Raw genomic sequence first — 19,007 nt, 5'->3', positions numbered from 1 at the left:
TGCTCAACCCTGTAGCTCTTTCAGCAGCATTACTCACTGCCAGTAAGTTTTCCCTCTCTCGAGCTCACTTCTGTGAGCTCCATCAGCCACTGAGATTCAAAGGCCTTCAGGGACCTTTAAATCCAATTCAGTACACCACATAAATTAACACTTTAAACCTAGAGCAAGTACATCTTTATAACACGATATTTTTTGCCAAGAGGCAAAAATTTTATGTAGCGACCCCTTATTCATGAAAAAGTAGTTACTGCATTAAAAATCTGACAGTTATTAAATCAACATCCCTGCTCAGAAACTGGAATTTCGGTTGAGAAATGTGGCCGGTCCTGGCAGCTGCCCCAGGGAGCGCTGGCTCGTCACCAGCGGCACTTCCCCAGGGATTCTAAATCCAAAATTCATTCTAAATTCAGGAATTGCCAAAAAGATCAATTAGGAGCCGAACACCTTGTTCTGTATCTTACAGACCCACTCCCTGCCTCTTACCAGGACGGGTTTTCTTTATGCTGAAGAAACCTGATCGCACTTATTTAAGCCATAAATGTGCAAGCCAAATACAGCCCAAGAAAAGAACTTAGAGGCTTCAAAAAAGCAGCACCAAAGGTTATCGAAGTGCGTTATTGTTCTGAGAACAAAACGTGTGGCATCAAAAGCATCTCTGAGATAGCAGAGGAGAATAAACTCCTTCCCTGAATGGCTCGTTAAGCCACAGGCCATAAAATGCCTTATCAAAAGCAACTATCACTAAAGGTCTCTTTGCTTTTGACACGTCCCCGGGGGTCTCTGCTCCCTCTCCCACCTCTGGGGTGCGGGGGGTGCACCCTTCTGCTCACAAATGCCAATTCTCCAGTTATTGTCCCCGAAACCACACCTATTCCAGTGCTAGAACATCCCATTCCTGCTTCCCCATGAGCAGCCACTGGATTTTACATTTACATCTTGCTTTGCTCCCACAAGCCCTACTGCAGCTTCATGAACGGGATTTGGGAATCCAAAGGGTCTCCCCCCATAAAAACCCCAGAATGTTTCCCAGATTCCCAAACTGTTGCTATTTAATTCCGCTTGTGAGCAGGCAGGGCTACATTTACCACAATTCCTAATATGTTGTCCCTGCAATGATTCCGTGTCCCAAAAGACCTCGAAACGCTGCAGGATGGCCTGGGACTGGCTCACGACACGCAGTTATTCTCTTAAACACGCCTAAAAAGCAAAAAGTAAAAGCCAGCGCTTATCTCCCTAAGGAAGGAGCAGGCACAGCGTCGGGTGGAGAACCAAAGGCTCTTAATTTACAGTATACATTCAGTCAATGTAGAGAAGGAGGGGCAGAGCTCCCCTCTGCACATCCTCCCCACCTCCTGCATCCCACCACGGTGACGCCACATGGACCACGGGATGAGGATGCTGGTACCTGCCCCTGCGCCACAAAGCGCTTATTTACATCAAGTTGAAACATCGCAGAACTGATTGAAGAAACAAATTGCATTGTAACTCAGGTTAAAACTCCAATGAAACCACCAGCGCTGCTTTTGAGTGCTCTTAGTACTTGGCTCTCTTATTTGAGCATTTAAAAACAATGATTGAATAAAAGCTCTGCAAATGAAGCTGTGGGACACCAGCCCGTTCAGATGTGCGGGTTCCTGCCCCACGTTGCCGAGGCTAAAACTGACATTTTTCATCTCGAGAACTCAGATTTTGTAACAGCACAACCCTAATTGTGTCAAAACAAACAGATTTCCTCTTCTCCCTGCTATTACCAACACAATTCTAACATGACATCCACAATTTTGAAAAGCTGCAGCATAATATGAAGCTCACCCCGTGTCACCTCCTTCTGCACATCTGGGCATTGACACAGAGTCTAGGGACAAATACACTGAATTCTTTTCCAGACAAATATAAGCTGGATCCTCACGTTACCCCACGGCCATGGTGTAAAAAGCAGAACTATGGTGGGCTTGGAATAATTCCGAGAAGAGTTTCACCTGGAAAACCCCCAGGATTTGGAAAGGATGAGCCGCCCTGATTTCTCATTTTGATTGATGGGTTTTGTTGTTTCCAGCGAAACAATCAACATTTCTTAAGAGACTTGAGAGCTTTTCGCAATCTGAACAAAACCATTTATGTTTAGTCTCAGAAGGGGAAATACAAGAGATTGACACAATATGCTTATTTTCCTGAAGAGTTAATGAAAATAACCCTCCTACTCCCAAAATTCCAGCACCAGGGCTCTAAGCACGCTTTGGTCAGCATTAATAGTAATGTCAAACCTTAGATTCAAAGGTCTAAAAGGGGGGTCTGAAAGACATTACTGTCCTGGTCCAGCATTTCACTGGAACTCCTCATCCCCAAAGTCACAGAGAACTGACTCCTCAGCCTCCCAGGCTGCACCAGCCCAACTCCTGCTTCTCCTGCTGCCCCTTCTCACCGAGGTTTTGTTACATTTGTTATTTAGGGACAAACTGATCAGTCAGAAAACCACTAAATATTGGCTAAAAGTAATCTACCAATTCAACTTTGTCTTTCTAGTAAGACCAAGTCAGAAAGAGAAACGACAGTAAGGGTAAATGACCTAAATCTACTTTTTACTTAGGAAAAAACTCTATCGAAATGGCTTGAGACAGTCATTGTGACCACACCAGCTATGGGCACATGGTGCTTTGAAGCTGAATCTAACGAGACCAAGCTCTCCTGAAGATGTAACACCAGTACTTCCAGCTCAGCCCGGTCATGGGCACAAAGACAGAGAAGAGTTTGTCCTGGGGTCGGCTGCCTCTGCTGTTTTCATGATGCAATGGATGGCATCTCACCTGTGGTGACCAGCATAGAGGCTTCCAAGAGAACCATTGAATAGCTTGGGTTGAAGGGACCTTCCCAGCCCCCCAGTGCCCCCCCTGCCATGAGCAGGGACATCTTCACAGCTCAGGTTGCTCAGAGCCCCGTCCAGCCTGGCCTGGGATGTCTCCAGGGATGGTTCATCCACCACCTCTCTGGCCAACCTGGGCCAGGCTCTCACCACCCTCAGGGCAACAATTCCTTCCTCATGTCCAGCCTGAATCTCCTTCCTTTAGTTTAAAACCATCACCCCTTGTCCTGTCACAACAGGCCCTGCTCAAAAGTCTGTCCCCATCTTTCTTATTGGTCCCTTTTAAGTACAGAAATACCGCAATAAGGTCTCCCCGCAGCTTCTCTTCTCCAGCTGAACACCCCAGCTCTCTCAGCCTGTCCCCCAGCAGAGCTGTTCCAGCCTTGGGTCATTCCTGTGGCTGCTCTGGCCCCTCTCCAGCAGGTCCATGTGTGTCCTGTGCTGAGGACAGAGCTGGACCAGCCCTGCAGGGGGTCTCACCAGAGCACAGACCTGCTGGCCACCAGGTCACCCCGTGAAGAGCCACGCTGGGGACCGGCCGTGGGCACAGCTGCACCGGCCAGGGGAGCGAGTGATGCTTGTTCCATTCACCACCCCCTGACATACGATTAATACATTCACTTGCAGGTCCTGGACTCTGCAGCTTCTGTCTGGACCTAAGGCTGAATGTTGTGCCTTAAGTTGAACTCATCTACTCCCTGTAATTTGGTGTGGCCGCAACGAGGGAGAGGATTTCCAGAGCCGAACGAGCAGATGTTTGCCACCCATCTTGCAAATTATGATGCAGCCACAGATGCGAAAGGAGAAATAACCTTCAGTGAAATGCTGCTGGCTGGACACTAGCGTTTTAAAACCACCCAAGAAACATTTTGCACAAATATCAGTTGAATCCTCTTACAAAAATGTGGAGCAAACACACTCGCAGGGCTTGAACACTTGCCTGCTAAACCTGGGTGTTCCACACTCCTCCCCTAACTGCAGTTTGTGATTTGTAGGCGCAAGACCTGGACCTTGGCTGGGGCTCCAGAAGACGAGATGGAGCTGGTGGAGCAGGACCAGGGGTGTGGGGGGCTGGAACGAGGTGGGTGAGATGCGAACACACCTGCAAGAGCTGAGCCCCCCGCGCTTGCTCCCTCTGGGGAGGGCTACAAGAAATCACTGTCCTGGTCCACTAATTTCACCAAAATTCCTCATCCTCAAGGTCACGGAGAACTTGTCCTCTCAGCCTTTGCACTTGTAGGGCAAGAGTATTTGTGAGGAGCCCAGCAAGCACATACCTGCTCCCAAAAAAGAAGCCGTATTTTCTCTGTATAGTTACACAACAGCGACAGAAAAGTTTGGAACAGTCACCGTTTCCCTCCTCCCCCAACCTAAAGCCCTCAAATTACCTTTAGTTTAGAAACACCGTGTAAACCCATTACAACTCCAAACGTCTAATCAAGACAATCACTATAGGATGCAAAAAAGGTCAAAAAGCCAAGAGAGGAAAAATCCCAGGGGAAACCATACCTCAAAATAACCTGGGAAACAATAGTAAAGACAGGGCTCACCAGCATGAACCCGCTCTGCCTTGGTTCCTCTCAGCAAAACAGAGAAAAACAAAGGCACGCACACAGAAGCGTTGATTTGCTCTGCAGCCGCAAGCGGAACCCGCTCTGGAATAACCCAAATAACGCAGCCTGCGGTCCCCCCGAAACTCAGCTGCTTTGGAAGGCCAGACATTTCATTCACTACAGAACAATAAAGAGTTATACGTATAGATACATATTTTTTCACTATATTTTTTAAGGTACCATACAATAGAAAGGTGTCTTCAAGCTATGAAACCCAAAGATATCACGGAGCTATGGCTGGATATACAAACCGTGCGCAATAAAAAACCAGTGCTGGGATGCTGACATAACTGCTAACGTTTGCATATTTCATTGCATCCCTCCACAAATGCCCCGAATACCACCCATCCCTCACAAACACTTCATAGGAGTGAAGACCCGCTGGACACCAAGGGAACGTATTTCCAGTGGTAAAACAGCATCAAAGAGAGGGAAGGGGAAAAATACAACCTGACCTATGCAATTATGTGCAAATGGCACTTCTTTTTGGTAGGAAGAAACAGCAGAATTGGGAAAAGCACACAGGCGTTCAGGTGCACAACTCCTGCAAAGTCTTCCAGAGCATATTTATCACTAACAAAACCCCTCAAGACTTCTCTGCGTGCTCTGGAACAAAGCTGGATCCCAATTAGCCAGGAGAAAACGAGAGCAGCCAGCTCTAGAGCTGATCAATAAACGCCACGCTCTCCTACGGCACAACATCTTAAAGCACCAGAGGAAAAGAAGGAGGCATGAAATCATCCTCTTGCATTATTGCTTAATGGTATTGTTAAAGTCAAATTCCCTCATCGTTTGCAGTTTTGAAGATCATTAGTGTGAGGAGGCTAATAACAAGACTAAGCTCTTTGGGGACATTCTTTGCCAGCAATATTGTTGTTTTTCTGGAGTTCAGCTGTCGGAGGCTGCGGTTCAGAGCAGCAGCTACTTCAACATCAGCCCCGTTGTCCTGCATCAGAAATTTGCCTCTGGTAACACGTGGTACAAAGAAGAAATTAAGTAGATTATTTATTTTCAAAGAGACTAGAAAGAAGTTTCGGGAGTAGCTTTGCTTTACTGAAAAAAAATTTGACATATTATAAACCTTGGTTTTGTCATTCTGACTTTTTTTCCTTATAAAAATGAAAGAAGCAAAAGCGTAAACAATTCCCATTTCAACACGATCAGAATTTATACACGCCGCCTTGTCTGCAAGACAAACCATGGCCCTGAATGCAAAGCTCCTGCAACATGATAAATGCCACCAGCCAGAACATGGTCAGAGATAGCGATGGAGGGAGCAGAGATCGTATTTTCTCCAAGCCGTAACTCTCACAACCCGTCTTCCTCCCCTAAATCGGGTGTTTTCAGCCCAGCCTGCCTGTGTGTGTCCTTTCCAGGGGTCTGGAGCAGGTTACACAACGTCCTCTGCAAACTCCTCCACCACCTTCTTTTCTGCATGAAAGCTCAAGTACGGTCCTGTCCTCCAAAACTCTTCCCGTCCCTATTGCTTCAGGACTCTCGTCGCTCCATCACCCCTTTGTTCTCATCACCTATTCCCTATGAAGCCCAAGGTCCCAGGGGACCCCACCGCAATTCCTCCACCTTCTGATCTTCACTTCAGCATCCTCACTGAGCTTTTGAGACCCAAGGGTGAGCTTTAAAAGCTTTTTCCTCCCAAAGCTACGAGGCAAAGCAACTCTATACTATCCAGTTCCTGCTTCGGAAATAAAAGCACCAGAGATGACGAAGAGTTTATCCAAAGCCAGGTGGGAGTTTTGGGTTGATGGGGGAACTGAGCGATGCCTCCGGGCAGGAGCTGTATCAGCAGAGCCACCTCCATCCCAAAACTCATGAGGAGTGATGAGCAAGCAGCCAAGCAAGCATTTGGCCATTAGACAACAGAACTTACTTGGTCTCGCAGATGGAGGCGGACCAGGTAATATGGACCGGTGGCACCGCAGCAGCTCCTGCCCGCCCATCTCGGTAAATCTACAGCCCTTAACACGCCACCACCGCTGTTTTAAGCGGCAGATTTGAGATGCTTTGGATCTGCCAAGCATTTCTGACCCTGGGTTGAAAGGGCGTTCCAGAGCGCACTGCGCAATCCCTGTTTGCAGAAGGCCAGTGAGTCACGCTCCCAGGTCTTCTAGGCACTGTGGTAACAGAAAGCTATTAGACAACAATAAAAGAGGAGGGAGCATATTTTCCTAAGTTTTTATTGGTATTCTAACTTCATTACCCAGGAAAGCCACTGTATTCTTCAGCACAGAACATTAAATCCGACTGCCAGTTATCAGTTCGAGCCTCGTTACAAGTGGATGAACACGGTGAATTAGTTGCCATTGGGGGGGTATAACGCAACTCTTAAACGTTCCTGCAGATCTGAACCCTTTCCAGAAACCTTCCTCCCCATTCCTCCTCCTCCTCCTGTCACAGAGCTTTAAGCAGCAGTCCTAGATATGTGACAGTGCTCTTCTTTTCGCACGCTGCAAACTCCCAGGTACAGCTACCAAACTTCCACTGCCAGAATCGATAACCCAACCCCAACAGAGGGCAACCAGAACACAGCTTCAGTATTTGAAAATGCCATTAGAACTTGGGAAGTAAGCTAGATCAAAGAAACCCACCAAATGCCACTTCGTTTTCCAGAAACAACTCTATCTTTAAAACAAAAGCATTTCCCTGCCTACCAAAACAGAATGGGACTCAGGCTTTCTGCTGGCTTGGGAACGAGTCCAGATCTTTTCCTGTGACCACGCTGTATTGGCCTGGGGCTACACAAGGTTTATTATCCAGGCTATGGCTGCTCTTCCATATTTTCAGCTGCTGGTACGCGACTTTAGCCCAGAGGGAGAGTTTCACCCATGCAAAAACCTCAGCCACGGTAATTAAAGCAGGAGCTCCATAGACACTCCCGAGGAGACAAAACTTGAGGCTCAAGCCAGAGCTGCAGGCTAAGAGCAAGATGAAAGCAGTTCTGGGACAACATCAACATAACGAGCTTGGACAACAACTCCTTGTATTATTTTCATGATTTGTCTTAGCAGCCACATGTGGGCTGCGGGTCAAGGAATGAGAGGTGCCAGCGTCCATGTACAACGTCCCTACGGCCACCTGGCAGCAGGGAGAGCTGACCACAGGTGAGGGTCTTCACCACACATGGATCACTACCGAGGCTTCCACCCAGCACGTCTGAACCAGAAACCAACCACGGGAGAACAGACTTCGATGAACAACTCTATGAAAAGTCAACCATGGGAGAACAGACTCCAGTGAACAACTCTACGAAAAGTCAACCACGGGAGAACAGACTTTAGTGAACAACTCTATGAAAAGTCAACCACGGGAGAACAGACTTCAGTGAATAACTCTATAAACAGTGGTGTTTTCTGCACTTTAAAGAAAAAATGGGAAATAAAAGTGCAAGTGAAACAAAAGCGTGATCCAGCTGAACATACCACTGCTTTCTACTTTCTATCAACTCAGGGAACCCGAAGCAAATGCACTTAAACCCTGACAAGTAAGAACACGGCAGAAACAGCAGGCAGATGGGTTTGCTCTCAGCGGAAGAAGAGAATAATATAACATCAGAGAAGGAATGGTTCTGACATTCCTTCAGCACAGGCAGAATAACCCCTTCAGCCCTGCAGAACACAGCTTCTGCCACAGATCTCCATACGAAATCTATTTCTAGCATAAAATGGAACCAGGTACGCAGCGCAGATCCCCAGCTCACACATGCACCACAGCTTCAACCAGCCTTTAAGAGCACTTGAACAGCTAAACGTGACACCAAACCCAGCATCACCTTGGGCCTAGGAGACTGTGGCTTGGTTTACAAGGTTGCTCGGCCAAAGTCTCATCTCGGGACACCCTCCGTGAGGACGGCGGATGGAGCTGCGATGCTGCTGGTGGACGTGACCTCAGCACTGCGTACGCTCCGTACGGCACAGAGCAAGGGCCGACGGTTCCAATTCATTCCACCTGTTGGCACTGGAAGGGAAAGCTAAAAACGTGAGCCAGATGTTAGGAAGAAGAAGGTCAAAGCTGAGTTTAACACCCTATATGAAGACACCTGTAGTAAATTTTTTAATGGTGGCGAGAGTAAGAGGTTCGTGCTGCAGGAACCCGGCCCTGAGCTGGGAACACGCTGCTTAAAACGCCGAAAAGTATCAATGTCAGTGCAAGGTAAGGAACCTAAATCAGTTCCTTTCGTCTCCCAAGGAAATCAAATTTAGCTGTGAACCAGCGCCAGACAGAGATCTGCTGTCTATTAGCAGGAATTCTCGGTTTTTCACATTTTAATTAGCCTTCGTAGTCTTTTTCAGTCAGCTGGGCCACGTCCCCCTCCAGATGGAGGTCACGGTTTCTTCTCCTGCATACCAACTGCAATTCTTTCCTTATTTTAGCATTTATATTATCAAAGCGTTTGTGCACTTCTAAAAAGCACCATGCTCACTCGCTCTGGGGGGAAAGCTGTAAGTTTAAGTGACTCAGTCTCAGCCGTATTTCTTCCTTTCGCCTGTTTCTCCAGCTGTGCCTTTGCTCGTGCTTTCTCACCACCTGGGTCCTCTCCAGCACATCACCAGGTCAGTAACAGCACGATCTTCCTCAAAGCCATAACAGCCCTCAAAGAAAACCCAGCTCCCGCAAGCAGGCTCTGCTGCTCTCCTCGGAGCACCTTGCCCAACGGAACAAAGAACTGGCGTCTCTCCAGCCTTCAGCCACCCTCGGGTCTCCTCCTTTGGAGAAAGTTTCCTTTTGCTGTGTTTGACAATGTTTTTAAGGACACCTGGCGTGTTCTGTTAGCGACGACAGAAACACTGATCTCATCTGGCTCCCACAACCGATATAACATGAGCCATGATGAGACCGAGAGGCCGTTCCCAGCAGACGCCGTTGGGCCGCTCCCCATGGCGCGGTTCTCTTCCACTCAGCGACTTCAACTTGCACCCATTCCAGATGTTTCTTGTGAGACAGGAGCACTGAAGTCCCAGCAGCTGGGAAGAACAGCTTCTTGAATTAATAGCTGTCATCTTCTCGAGTCCCGTCTCCAAAGCGGACGCGCACTCAAGGGGACGAAGCCACCTCTTGCAATAAACGAACAAGCAGCTCCTCCTCTGGAGCTTTCCACCAAGAATACAGCTGCGGGACCTGAATTTATTCCACTTTTCAGTTCTCTGATATTTGCCTTTTCATCTTGTGAAATTCAACATAAACCCATTGCTTGAGACGGGACTAGTGACAGCAAAGAACAGCTTTGGATTCACTCTTTGAGATGACCCCACAGGAGAATATGTCAGACATTGGAACTGACAGATCTCAGCAAACTTATTTCTGCCCTTGCTATCAGAGATCTACTCCTATCCCCCCTTTTTTTTAATCTTAAAAAAATCTTCATAATTTTGAAATCTTTTTGCTATAAACTGTTCAGATAGATAAAGTTCTAAAAACATCTTTCCTTGCTCCATAAAAAACCACAAAGGCTTCCTGTTAGAGTGCATTTTTCCTTTCAGCACAAGGGTTTTAAAATCCTATTTTCTAAATCTGGATGTTAAAATTGGCCTTCAGCTATGATTAATTTTTATGACATTTTATTGGAAGGAGAAAAACAGAAGGGAAGGAAACAGGAGGAGGGAATCGAGGAGTCCGGATCAAATAGCATTACCATTAAAAGAAAAACAAGTCCACTGTAAATGTAACATCCACGAAATAATGCAACCAATATAAAGATAAAAAGTCCACTGCAGCAACTGGGAAATAATCTCAATTATTACACACTCATTTAAAATAGTTTCCATGCTCAAGCCCTCAATGAAAAAGCCAGAAAAACCGAGAATGAGCTGATTGCCCATTTTTCAGTTGCTCATCCCCGTCGTGCAAGCGGAGCTCCCCTAAGTGCAGGGGCTGGGCAGCGGCACCGCGGTGTGTCCAGACCTGCCGGCGGCACATCAGCCGGCTCACAACCTTGAACTTGACTTGTTTTACACAGATATCTGCTCAGACAGCAACGGCTTTAACGCTGACTCCCGTACCTGCAGGAACGCACGATATCCTGATGGGAGACGGCGGCTGCCAGTTCAATTCTTTAAAATTAATCTGCTCACATCAATTATGCTTTGTTGCCTAATTAATCAGATCCACCGCAATTAGTGTCAAGAAGAGACTGTGATCTCATACAAACAGGATTTGGAGGCTCGGGAAGGGCTCGTTTTGTTGCAGGGCACGGCGACGCAAACAAGTCCCCGCAAGGCAGAGCGGCTGCGGTGCCACGGCCCCCCGGGGGTTGCAAAACACCATGTCCCGCTGGCACGGTGCAAACCGGGACTCAGGAGCAACTGGGACCCAGCACGGGAGCAGGGGAAGGAGGGAATGGCCCCTCCAGAACGCCGGGAGCACCGAGGTCCCGCTCGGCACACGGCACCCGGGAAGCGAGCTGGCTCCGGTTCAACGTCTTTCTTGCCAAAAGCTGAAATTATGCTGCTGTTCGGTCCCCTCCTGGCTTGGTTTCCCCTGGCTGTGTTATGTCGGCCGCAGGAGCTGTCTCCTCTGGAAGTGGAGACACCCGGAGCACGTTCCCACGGCCCCCGCGCTCACCGAAAGCGTCGGCACAAGGGGAAAAAACCCACCCGCAGCCCCTTGCGTACGGCTCCGTCCTAAAGCCCACGGCAGCCTGGCCGGGCTGTGCCAGCTCCTTGCCCTTCCCAACTCGCTCGGTGTCACTTGGGCAGCTGAGGGAGCAGGAGGTGGCACAAGGAACTCGGGTGGGTTGGGGACGGCACCACTCGGCAACGTGCCACAGAGCCGGGCCAAGCAAATAGCGCTGGGTCTACCCAGGGACTTCATAAACCACCATTTCACAGCAGAAAAGCGAGCTCTGAGGGAGCTAATGGTGGCTGATCGGCACGAGGAACACCAGGACGTGCTGGAGAAGTGGAAACTACGGGAAAAGAGCTGGGAAGGAATTCAGGAATCTGAATTTTCCACACGCCGCTATCTCGCGCAGTTGGTCCCGAGCGCCGGCAACGCGCACAGCCCCAGCCGCATGCTAGGCTGAGCTTTGGGGCTGCCAAATAACCCAGCTCCACTTGCTGCTGTAAGGACCAGACGGCTTCATAATTAGAAAAACATTTGCCGTTTACTCTCTACATGGAAACAGAAGGACTGCTTTTAATCGAAATAAAACTGCAACCAACCACCCCACCGTCTGAGCAGCCGTCCATCGAGTAGGAGGTGCAGCTGGCACAGCGCTAGCAAGTGCATTTTGAAGCCGAGCAAAAGAATTACGTTATCTTTTTAGCACACGAACCTCAATTACACCACTCAGCCTCCGGCTGTGAGCAGAGCCGCAGCAGCCCAAGAAAGGAGAGGTGTTAAGTTTTGTGCAAGCCAAGCCTTTCTGCTCCAGACTTTGATGTGACGAACCAGCGAGCACGTCCTTCCACCAGCGACGGCGAGATGCTGCGCACCGCAGCAGCCGGCACAGCGCCTCAGCCGCGAGGCTCCGTACGCTGTCAGACCATCCAGATGTTTCCACCCAGCACGTCAGGCCAGCTGCTGCACAGCTGCCTCGAGCCCGGCTTTGTGCGCTGGGAAGCGCTCGCTCGTGGCTCGCGTACAGGTTCTTATTTTCCGATGGAGAAACGCAATGCTTGTGTATAGTCCTGCTATAGTTTGTCGAGGTGAGCTAAAGTATTTAAGTATTACTGAGGTATTATCACTGCTTGGGCAGCAGCTGCTTTCTCCACCACACAGACAGTGCAAACCAAGGCGCTGAAAAGATTTAAGTGGCTTTCTGAAGGTTGAAAAAAGAAATTCACAAACAGTTCTGTCCATGCCCAATTCCTAAAATAAGCTGGCTTGTACGATTTTCAAGCTGGCTCTCAAGCCCTTCTGAAATACCACTCATCTCAGCTTTTGAAGTTCATCATCCTTTGAAGTTCAATATTCAACTGTAAATGTACACATAGTACACGGGGGTATCCCCGACCTGCTCCTCTGAAGTGGACCCCGCTGAATCATCCCCAGGAAAAAACTAATCAATCCATTTACCATTATCCTCTTCTTTCTACCCAGAAAACTGCTGGGTACCAGGTACGGAAGAGGCAAGTCCTGTCCCACGCCATGTCCCGCTGGCGGTGAGGCTGGGACAGCTACATGAGACAAACAGCTACGTGGCTTGGGGCTCGGCATAAGAAAAGACATGTTTCTAGATGGAATTTTGCAACTTGTCCAGATGTCACTCCAGGTCACGCTTTGCCCGTGACGGGGACACAAAACCTGAGCAAGACTCCGGAGCCTGTGCATCCCGGACACGCACAGGCAGAAGGACCCATAAACCTTCTGAAGGCTTGAAACTGAAGAGGGATGGAAACTATTTAACTTTTGCCAGGAAAAAGTATCAAATATATCCTCACTGGGTTGTTCAGACAGTTTGGTTTGGTTTTGTTTGTTGTATTATTACTTTTTTATTTTCTGAAGCTAAGCAGGCTTTCTAAATCATCCCAGACAGCCAAACAAGCTGGAACATCGCACTGATTCAAAACCCAAAGAAAAATTACTCCACTGGCCAGGTTTTGCTAGAAGTTAAGTGTACCGAAGCCTTTATTCTTCCCACAGCACACACTAAATCTGCCACGGATCCAGCGCCATCGCCTGTGGAGGGCGAGGGCAGGATGGGGCTGAAAGCCCATTTCTGAGGAGCACCAGCACCAGCGCCCAGCTGGAACCAGCACTGTCCAGGTCACATCGGAGCGCTCGGGATGATCTCAGTGTCACGATGTTTTATTCCCCTGACCCTCAGGATCAGCCAAGCTGGGAAAGGCTCCCACACCCCCCAAAAGGGAAGGGATATTTTACCATCACCCTAAATAAACAAAAAGCAAAGGAGACAAGATGCTGCCAGCAACTACAAAGGGCGACTGCAAACACAAGGGCAGATAAAGCAGATGGATGTTTCAAACAATCGTTTGCACCGGAGAAAAAACACATGGGATGTGTCCCCACACCCCCGGGGAACGAATTCACTGCAGCCAGAAACCACGTTACACAGACAAATTCCCATCTATAAACATCACCTGCTGACTCTGAAAAAGCCCACAACTAAAAGCCGGGACAGAAGAAGTTAGTAATAACGCTGTGAGAAAAAACAAATGATTGAGGATCCCACGTGGAGACAACGAGGCCGTAAACCCCGACGCAGAGATCTTAAGATCTCCCAAGGTGAGGGATCTTTTTTTGACACCCAGCACCCAAAAGGACAAGGGCATGCCTGGTCTGGATCACATTCAGGCTCAGTTCTGGCCCTCTTTAGCTTTTCATGCATGGAGAACACAATTTGGGTTTCTATTAGCAGACTGGAGAAGCGCGAGGTTGTGATGGAAAGCAGAGAGAACAGAGCGAGGGCAAGGAACCAGCCCCTTGTGCGAGACCTTATTGTCCTTGCTTAAACAAGAAACCCCCCGTACACACAAAGTAGCAAAGAATAGAAACCACCCATAAAACAGCCTCATGAAATGGATTATTTTGGAATGACACCATCATTCAGACGCCGGTATTTTGGAAGCAGCTGTCCATGGGATTCGTGTCCCTCAAGAGTCGCTCTTGCTCCCCTGGCGGCACCTTCACCCACAGCTCAGCAGCTGAAGGTTTTAACTTCAGAAATTAAAACTGATGTATAATTGATGAGGCTCGGGGCGCCGTCTGCTCCCTTGCTCCCGGCTTCCTCTCCAGGATCTGTGAAATCCATCCGCCAAACGTCCAGAAGCAGCACCAGGCAAGGTCAATATTTAGCTAGACCGGGGCTGATCTTTCTGAAGCGTAACCCTGCTTCTTACCATGAACTCAGCTCGTTGTGCTTTGTTGACACTCAGTATGTCAACAACTGATTGCCCAGCTCAGCTCACATTTGATTTGAGTCCCATCTCCCAGAAGGAGCGACCTACAAAAGTCCTATGGAAGAACAAACCCACCAAGGATTTAAGACGAGGGCTTGAATGTGCAAGGCAACATCATGATGCCCAGGTGTCGGAGCAATCCCAAAAGAAGGCAGGACAGAAAAAGCTGGTCCGTCTACACACTGGGACATAAAATCTGGTCTGTCCACACGCCATGCCAAACCCAGGCTGATCCCACCTCTGGTCTCCAGGCTGGACGTTCCTGCTGGAGAAGCTATGGCAGCTCCAACATGGAGATACAAGCAGGACGCTGAGATGCTGCGATGCCCAGAGGGGAAACACAGGCTGGATCAGAGCTGCCTCTGCCCCGAGGTGTTGGGGGACAGGTGGACGGGCACCTCAGGTGACACTGGGTGACATCCATGGGGCACCCGGACGCAGGTTCTTGCAGGTTTGCTCAGCCAAGCTCTGACCACAGAAGAGCAAAGGGGGAAAGCCAGTGTCCTCGGGCAGCAGAGGAGGAAAGGAGATGTTTCCTTCTGCTTTAACTGCTGCCCAAGAGCAGCTGAGGGCGAGTTGTTAAGACATGAGCATGGGAAAGGCCTGTGGGGTCCCCATCTTCGTGGGGTTTGCAGTGTAGGTCCCCACTGAAGCCATTTACCACGTATATCTGAATGGGTACGGCGGGGGCTGAAGCCTTCACCCCTCCCTCCCCACAGCAACCACGCAGCTCAGCGAAAAGGGAACACCAAAGCCATCCTAACACCCATACTCGTGTCATGACCAACACCCATGATGCGCAGCAGCCCACCCAAACATGCCCAGGAAGGCAGGAGGAGACTGTATTCACCCAGATCGGAGGTAAACTCAGATATCAGATGCACACATGGGACTAATTCTGATACACTCGGCAATCCCAGAATATTCTAGCTCCCCAAAAGGGCACGTTTACCCCTCTGCTTTGCTCAGAGAGGCGGCTCTGCCCATGGCCCTATACACGGGGCTGGCTCCAGCATGGAAGCACATCACCAACACAGCCAATACAGACCCTGGAGTGGATGTGTGATCTTAGTTACAGAAATCTAGAAAAATGAATGATCAGGTCCCCCCGGCAGTTACCAGATGCTCACATACATCACTTGGCAGGGAGAGCAGACAGTCAGACAACTTTATGCAGTAAGGTCACCATTCAAAAGAAGCAGCAACCCAAACCCCCTCTCAACTTTCAGAGTTGAAGAAAAAAGGAGAAAGAGCATCTGAAAGGGATGAAATACATACAGCACCCCAGACGCACAAATGTTAACCCCAAGATAACGTCAGCTAACTCTGCTAAGGAACCAACCACGCTTTGAACGTGCAAACCAGCCTGCACCTCCCCAACTTGCTTTCTTCTGGGATGCTGTCAGTTTTCCATTAGCAAAAGAGAAGATGGATTTCTAAAACAGCTGTTTCTGTGCAGACACGATATCCAGCAGCATGTCCCAACACCTACCCCTCCGGTCACGCTTTATCGTCTCGCCCACACCCCTTAAGCGGCTCTTTGTCAGACACCCGAGTGTTGACATATCCTGTCCTGCAGAATTATGCAAAATGGAAAGCAACAAAAGGTTGGGCTGCGCATGTTTCTGTGGATTAGCTGCTATCATCCTTCTAGCCAGGAGCAGTACTTGTACTGGGTATTTATCAAGATAATTCCCTTACACATGCATTAAGCAGAACGCCAAGTCAAAGTCAGCAACAGCTTAAAGCACCAAAACAAACAGTCGGTGCTCTCGTGCTACCCAGTGAGATGCAGAAATGTTCGTTAAGACCTTCTCTTAAGTGCTTAGCTTAGAATCACAGGATGGTTTGGGTTGAAGGGCCCTTCCCAGCTCCCCAGTGCCCCCCTGCCATGACAGGGACATCTTCACCAGCTCAGGTTGCTCAGAGCCCCGTCCAGCCTGGCCTGGGATGTCTCCTGGGATGTTCATCCACCACCCCTCCAGTGAAAAATCACGCAAGCGCCACGTTCTCACTGTGGGAAGGGCAGCAAGTAAACTGAGGCAGGGGAACGTGTGAGCAGGCGATGGTGGAAGCTGCTCTTCCACTTTGTGTCTCGTTCAGCATCTCCAAATCAGCTTCCAACATCTCACGGGGCCTCAGCTGTGCTGCAGTCCACCGTTCATCTGTGCTCCCGCATCACTTCTTGATGCCACTGTCAAACTGTGTCTTTGACGTTCAGCTATTCACCGGCAAGAAGATTCTGAGACACATCATTACGTGGTACTGGAGTCTTTCCATCGCCAGGTCGGGGCAGGCAACACCTCTTGCTGTAACCAGATTGTGAAACCTATGATCCGGGGAAAAGAAAAGCATTTCGGCAAAACCCTGGGTCACAGGCACTGGAAGCCCAGGGCACAAGATCCATGTCCCGTGGAGATGATGTCCCTGGTCATGTCACCTCACCTGACGCCCCCGGGCCGAGGGCAGACGGTGCCCATTGTCCCCCAAAGCCCAGGCTCCACGTTCCCACGGAGCCATCCCAGCCCTGGGACAGGGACACCACCGCCGAACCCTGAAGAAACTATCAGGAAAAACAAACCAACCCAAAAACCAATCAGACAAAAAACCAAAACAAAACCCCAAAACACAACCAGAAAAACCAACCAAACTAACAACCAATTCCAAATTCAACTCCCGTGCCTCTGACGCATCGTGCCAGCTTGGCGTGCTACCAAACCCTCTAATTTTAAGTTGAAAAAAACAAACAAAACAAACCACATTTATCAAACTCTGGGTATTAAATCCCACGTCTTCCACTAACTGCACAACTTTCCTTTTCTTAATAACTGATTAAGAGACTTAAACTTCAAACCTCACAGGGCCTTGTGTAGCCTATTACATTAAAAAGCCAAATGAGAGGAAATACGGCTTTATTCATGCTCTGCAATCAGTAGTTTGGGCACGACAAGTCCCTTTCAAATCAGAACAGCGTCTGTTAGCAGACACCGTTGCAGCCAGCAAGACGCTCCTTCTTTCCAGTTTATCCTCAAACAACTTGTGCAAAATTAATTGTCATTTTCTGTGGAGCAAGCACTTGGATGCCCCATCACCCGGTGTCTGGAGGGCGGGATTTCTCCGTGCAAATCAGCCAAAAAAGAGACTTAAGGCACAAAACCAGAGCATTTATATAGCTTGAGGTCATCTTTGTGTTTTTCCTGGTAGAGGGACAACGCTCATCCCAAGCGCACCGGGTGGCTGGGGCACACACAGAGAATAAACTGCGGGGGCAAGGAGACACTTTGTTATAACGAGCATAAAAATTAAAATCAAAAACATTAGAATTAGGCGTGGAAAAAAAATAAGCTCATGCAAATGTGAGCACAGGACACTTCTCCAAGTCAATCCAGACATTTTTGGGGTGAGAAGGAACGGCTTATTGCAATGAAATAATTGTAACCGACACGCAGCCATCGGCAGATTGATGGGCTTATCGCTCCTTGTCAGCAGGGCCGAGGGAGCGAGGCCATTGCGAGAATCATTTCAAACGGTTGTAACGCAAACACGCACATGGGTTCGAAATGCGTTTCGCCAGCTTGAAGTCATATGTTGCCTGAGAGGCTTTACAATATAATCTGGAGAAAGAACAGCACATAAACACAGTGCCTACATAAGCAAAGGGCCTCAGAAAAAAAGAGAAGGAGGAAGGTTACAGAATACCCTGGCAGGGTTTGAAAGGGATTCCGTGTCAGCTGACAGGCTCTCCAGATTAACACAGATAACGCAGCCGTACTTGAACTTTTAAAGACTTATTTTGCAAATAGCGAGAAGCAGCCGTTGGACGGGGGAGCGATATGAGCTCGGTCTAAGAACGGCTGTGGATTTGTGCGAAATGAAGCAGCCGATGTCCCTTCCCAGCCAGCTCCAGCCCGGGTGAGGGCGCAGGAGGGGTCACGGCGCTCCGCATCGCCAGGTTTTGTGAGGATGAAAGAATCGGTGAATCGAAGAACAAAAAAACCACCCAACCAAACAGTGGCCATTGAAAAAGCTAATAGTTTAACAGTGTTGAATGAATGAAACCGCCACCAAAGCGGCTGAGAGCACACCTCCCTTGCCTTGGAGGCCAGGGGCTCATCACAAAGGATCCAACGTATTTCTGCACAGTTCTACTTGCTTTTAGCTCAGTTCCTCCAAGTTTTTCCTGTCCTCTCCACCAACAGGTCCTTGCCGGTGGTTTTCACACTGATACAGGAGGGATTTCCAGAGCAAATCCCATTTTAAGGCTTCCAAACCGCCCAGGAGGAGGCAAAGACCTGAAACTTCCAATCCACCAGGACCCACATTTCCACCCTACAAACCTCTGGGACGGACTTTTGGCTTTAACTCCTTGCAGCTTCTTCCAACCCAAACACGTTGCTGAACGTCCCCTCCGGCAACACCCGCCGACCAGGTTTTGAACACGCACCCTCGGCTCTGCAGAGCGTTTCCCTTCATTCGAGGACAAACACCTCGAAGCTTTTTCCAGAATCACCTTACAGGCTGCGCAGCAGATTCATGGATTGCAGGGGTCCCTGTGCCGCCGTCCCCAGCACCACGGGGACACAGCCCAAAAACAACCCACGGCCCTTTTCCATTTAACCTGACCCGATGCTTTCCAGGGAACGCATTTGTGCCGCCCGC

At 49.1% G+C, this 19,007-nt stretch overlaps 1 protein-coding gene across 6 annotated transcripts in view; it reads right to left on the bottom strand.

Moving 5' to 3' along the window:
- Nucleotides 1-19,007, bottom strand: part of EDA (ectodysplasin A) — a 74,073-nt gene that overhangs the window by 30,905 nt on the left and 24,161 nt on the right. The window lies entirely within an intron of this gene.

Source organism: Columba livia, chromosome 12 (assembly GCF_036013475.1).
Source record: "Columba livia isolate bColLiv1 breed racing homer chromosome 12, bColLiv1.pat.W.v2, whole genome shotgun sequence".
NCBI lineage: Eukaryota > Metazoa > Chordata > Aves > Columbiformes > Columbidae > Columba > Columba livia.
Note: the sequence above shows the minus strand (reverse complement) of the source record. Positions and strands in the feature narration are given on the sequence as shown.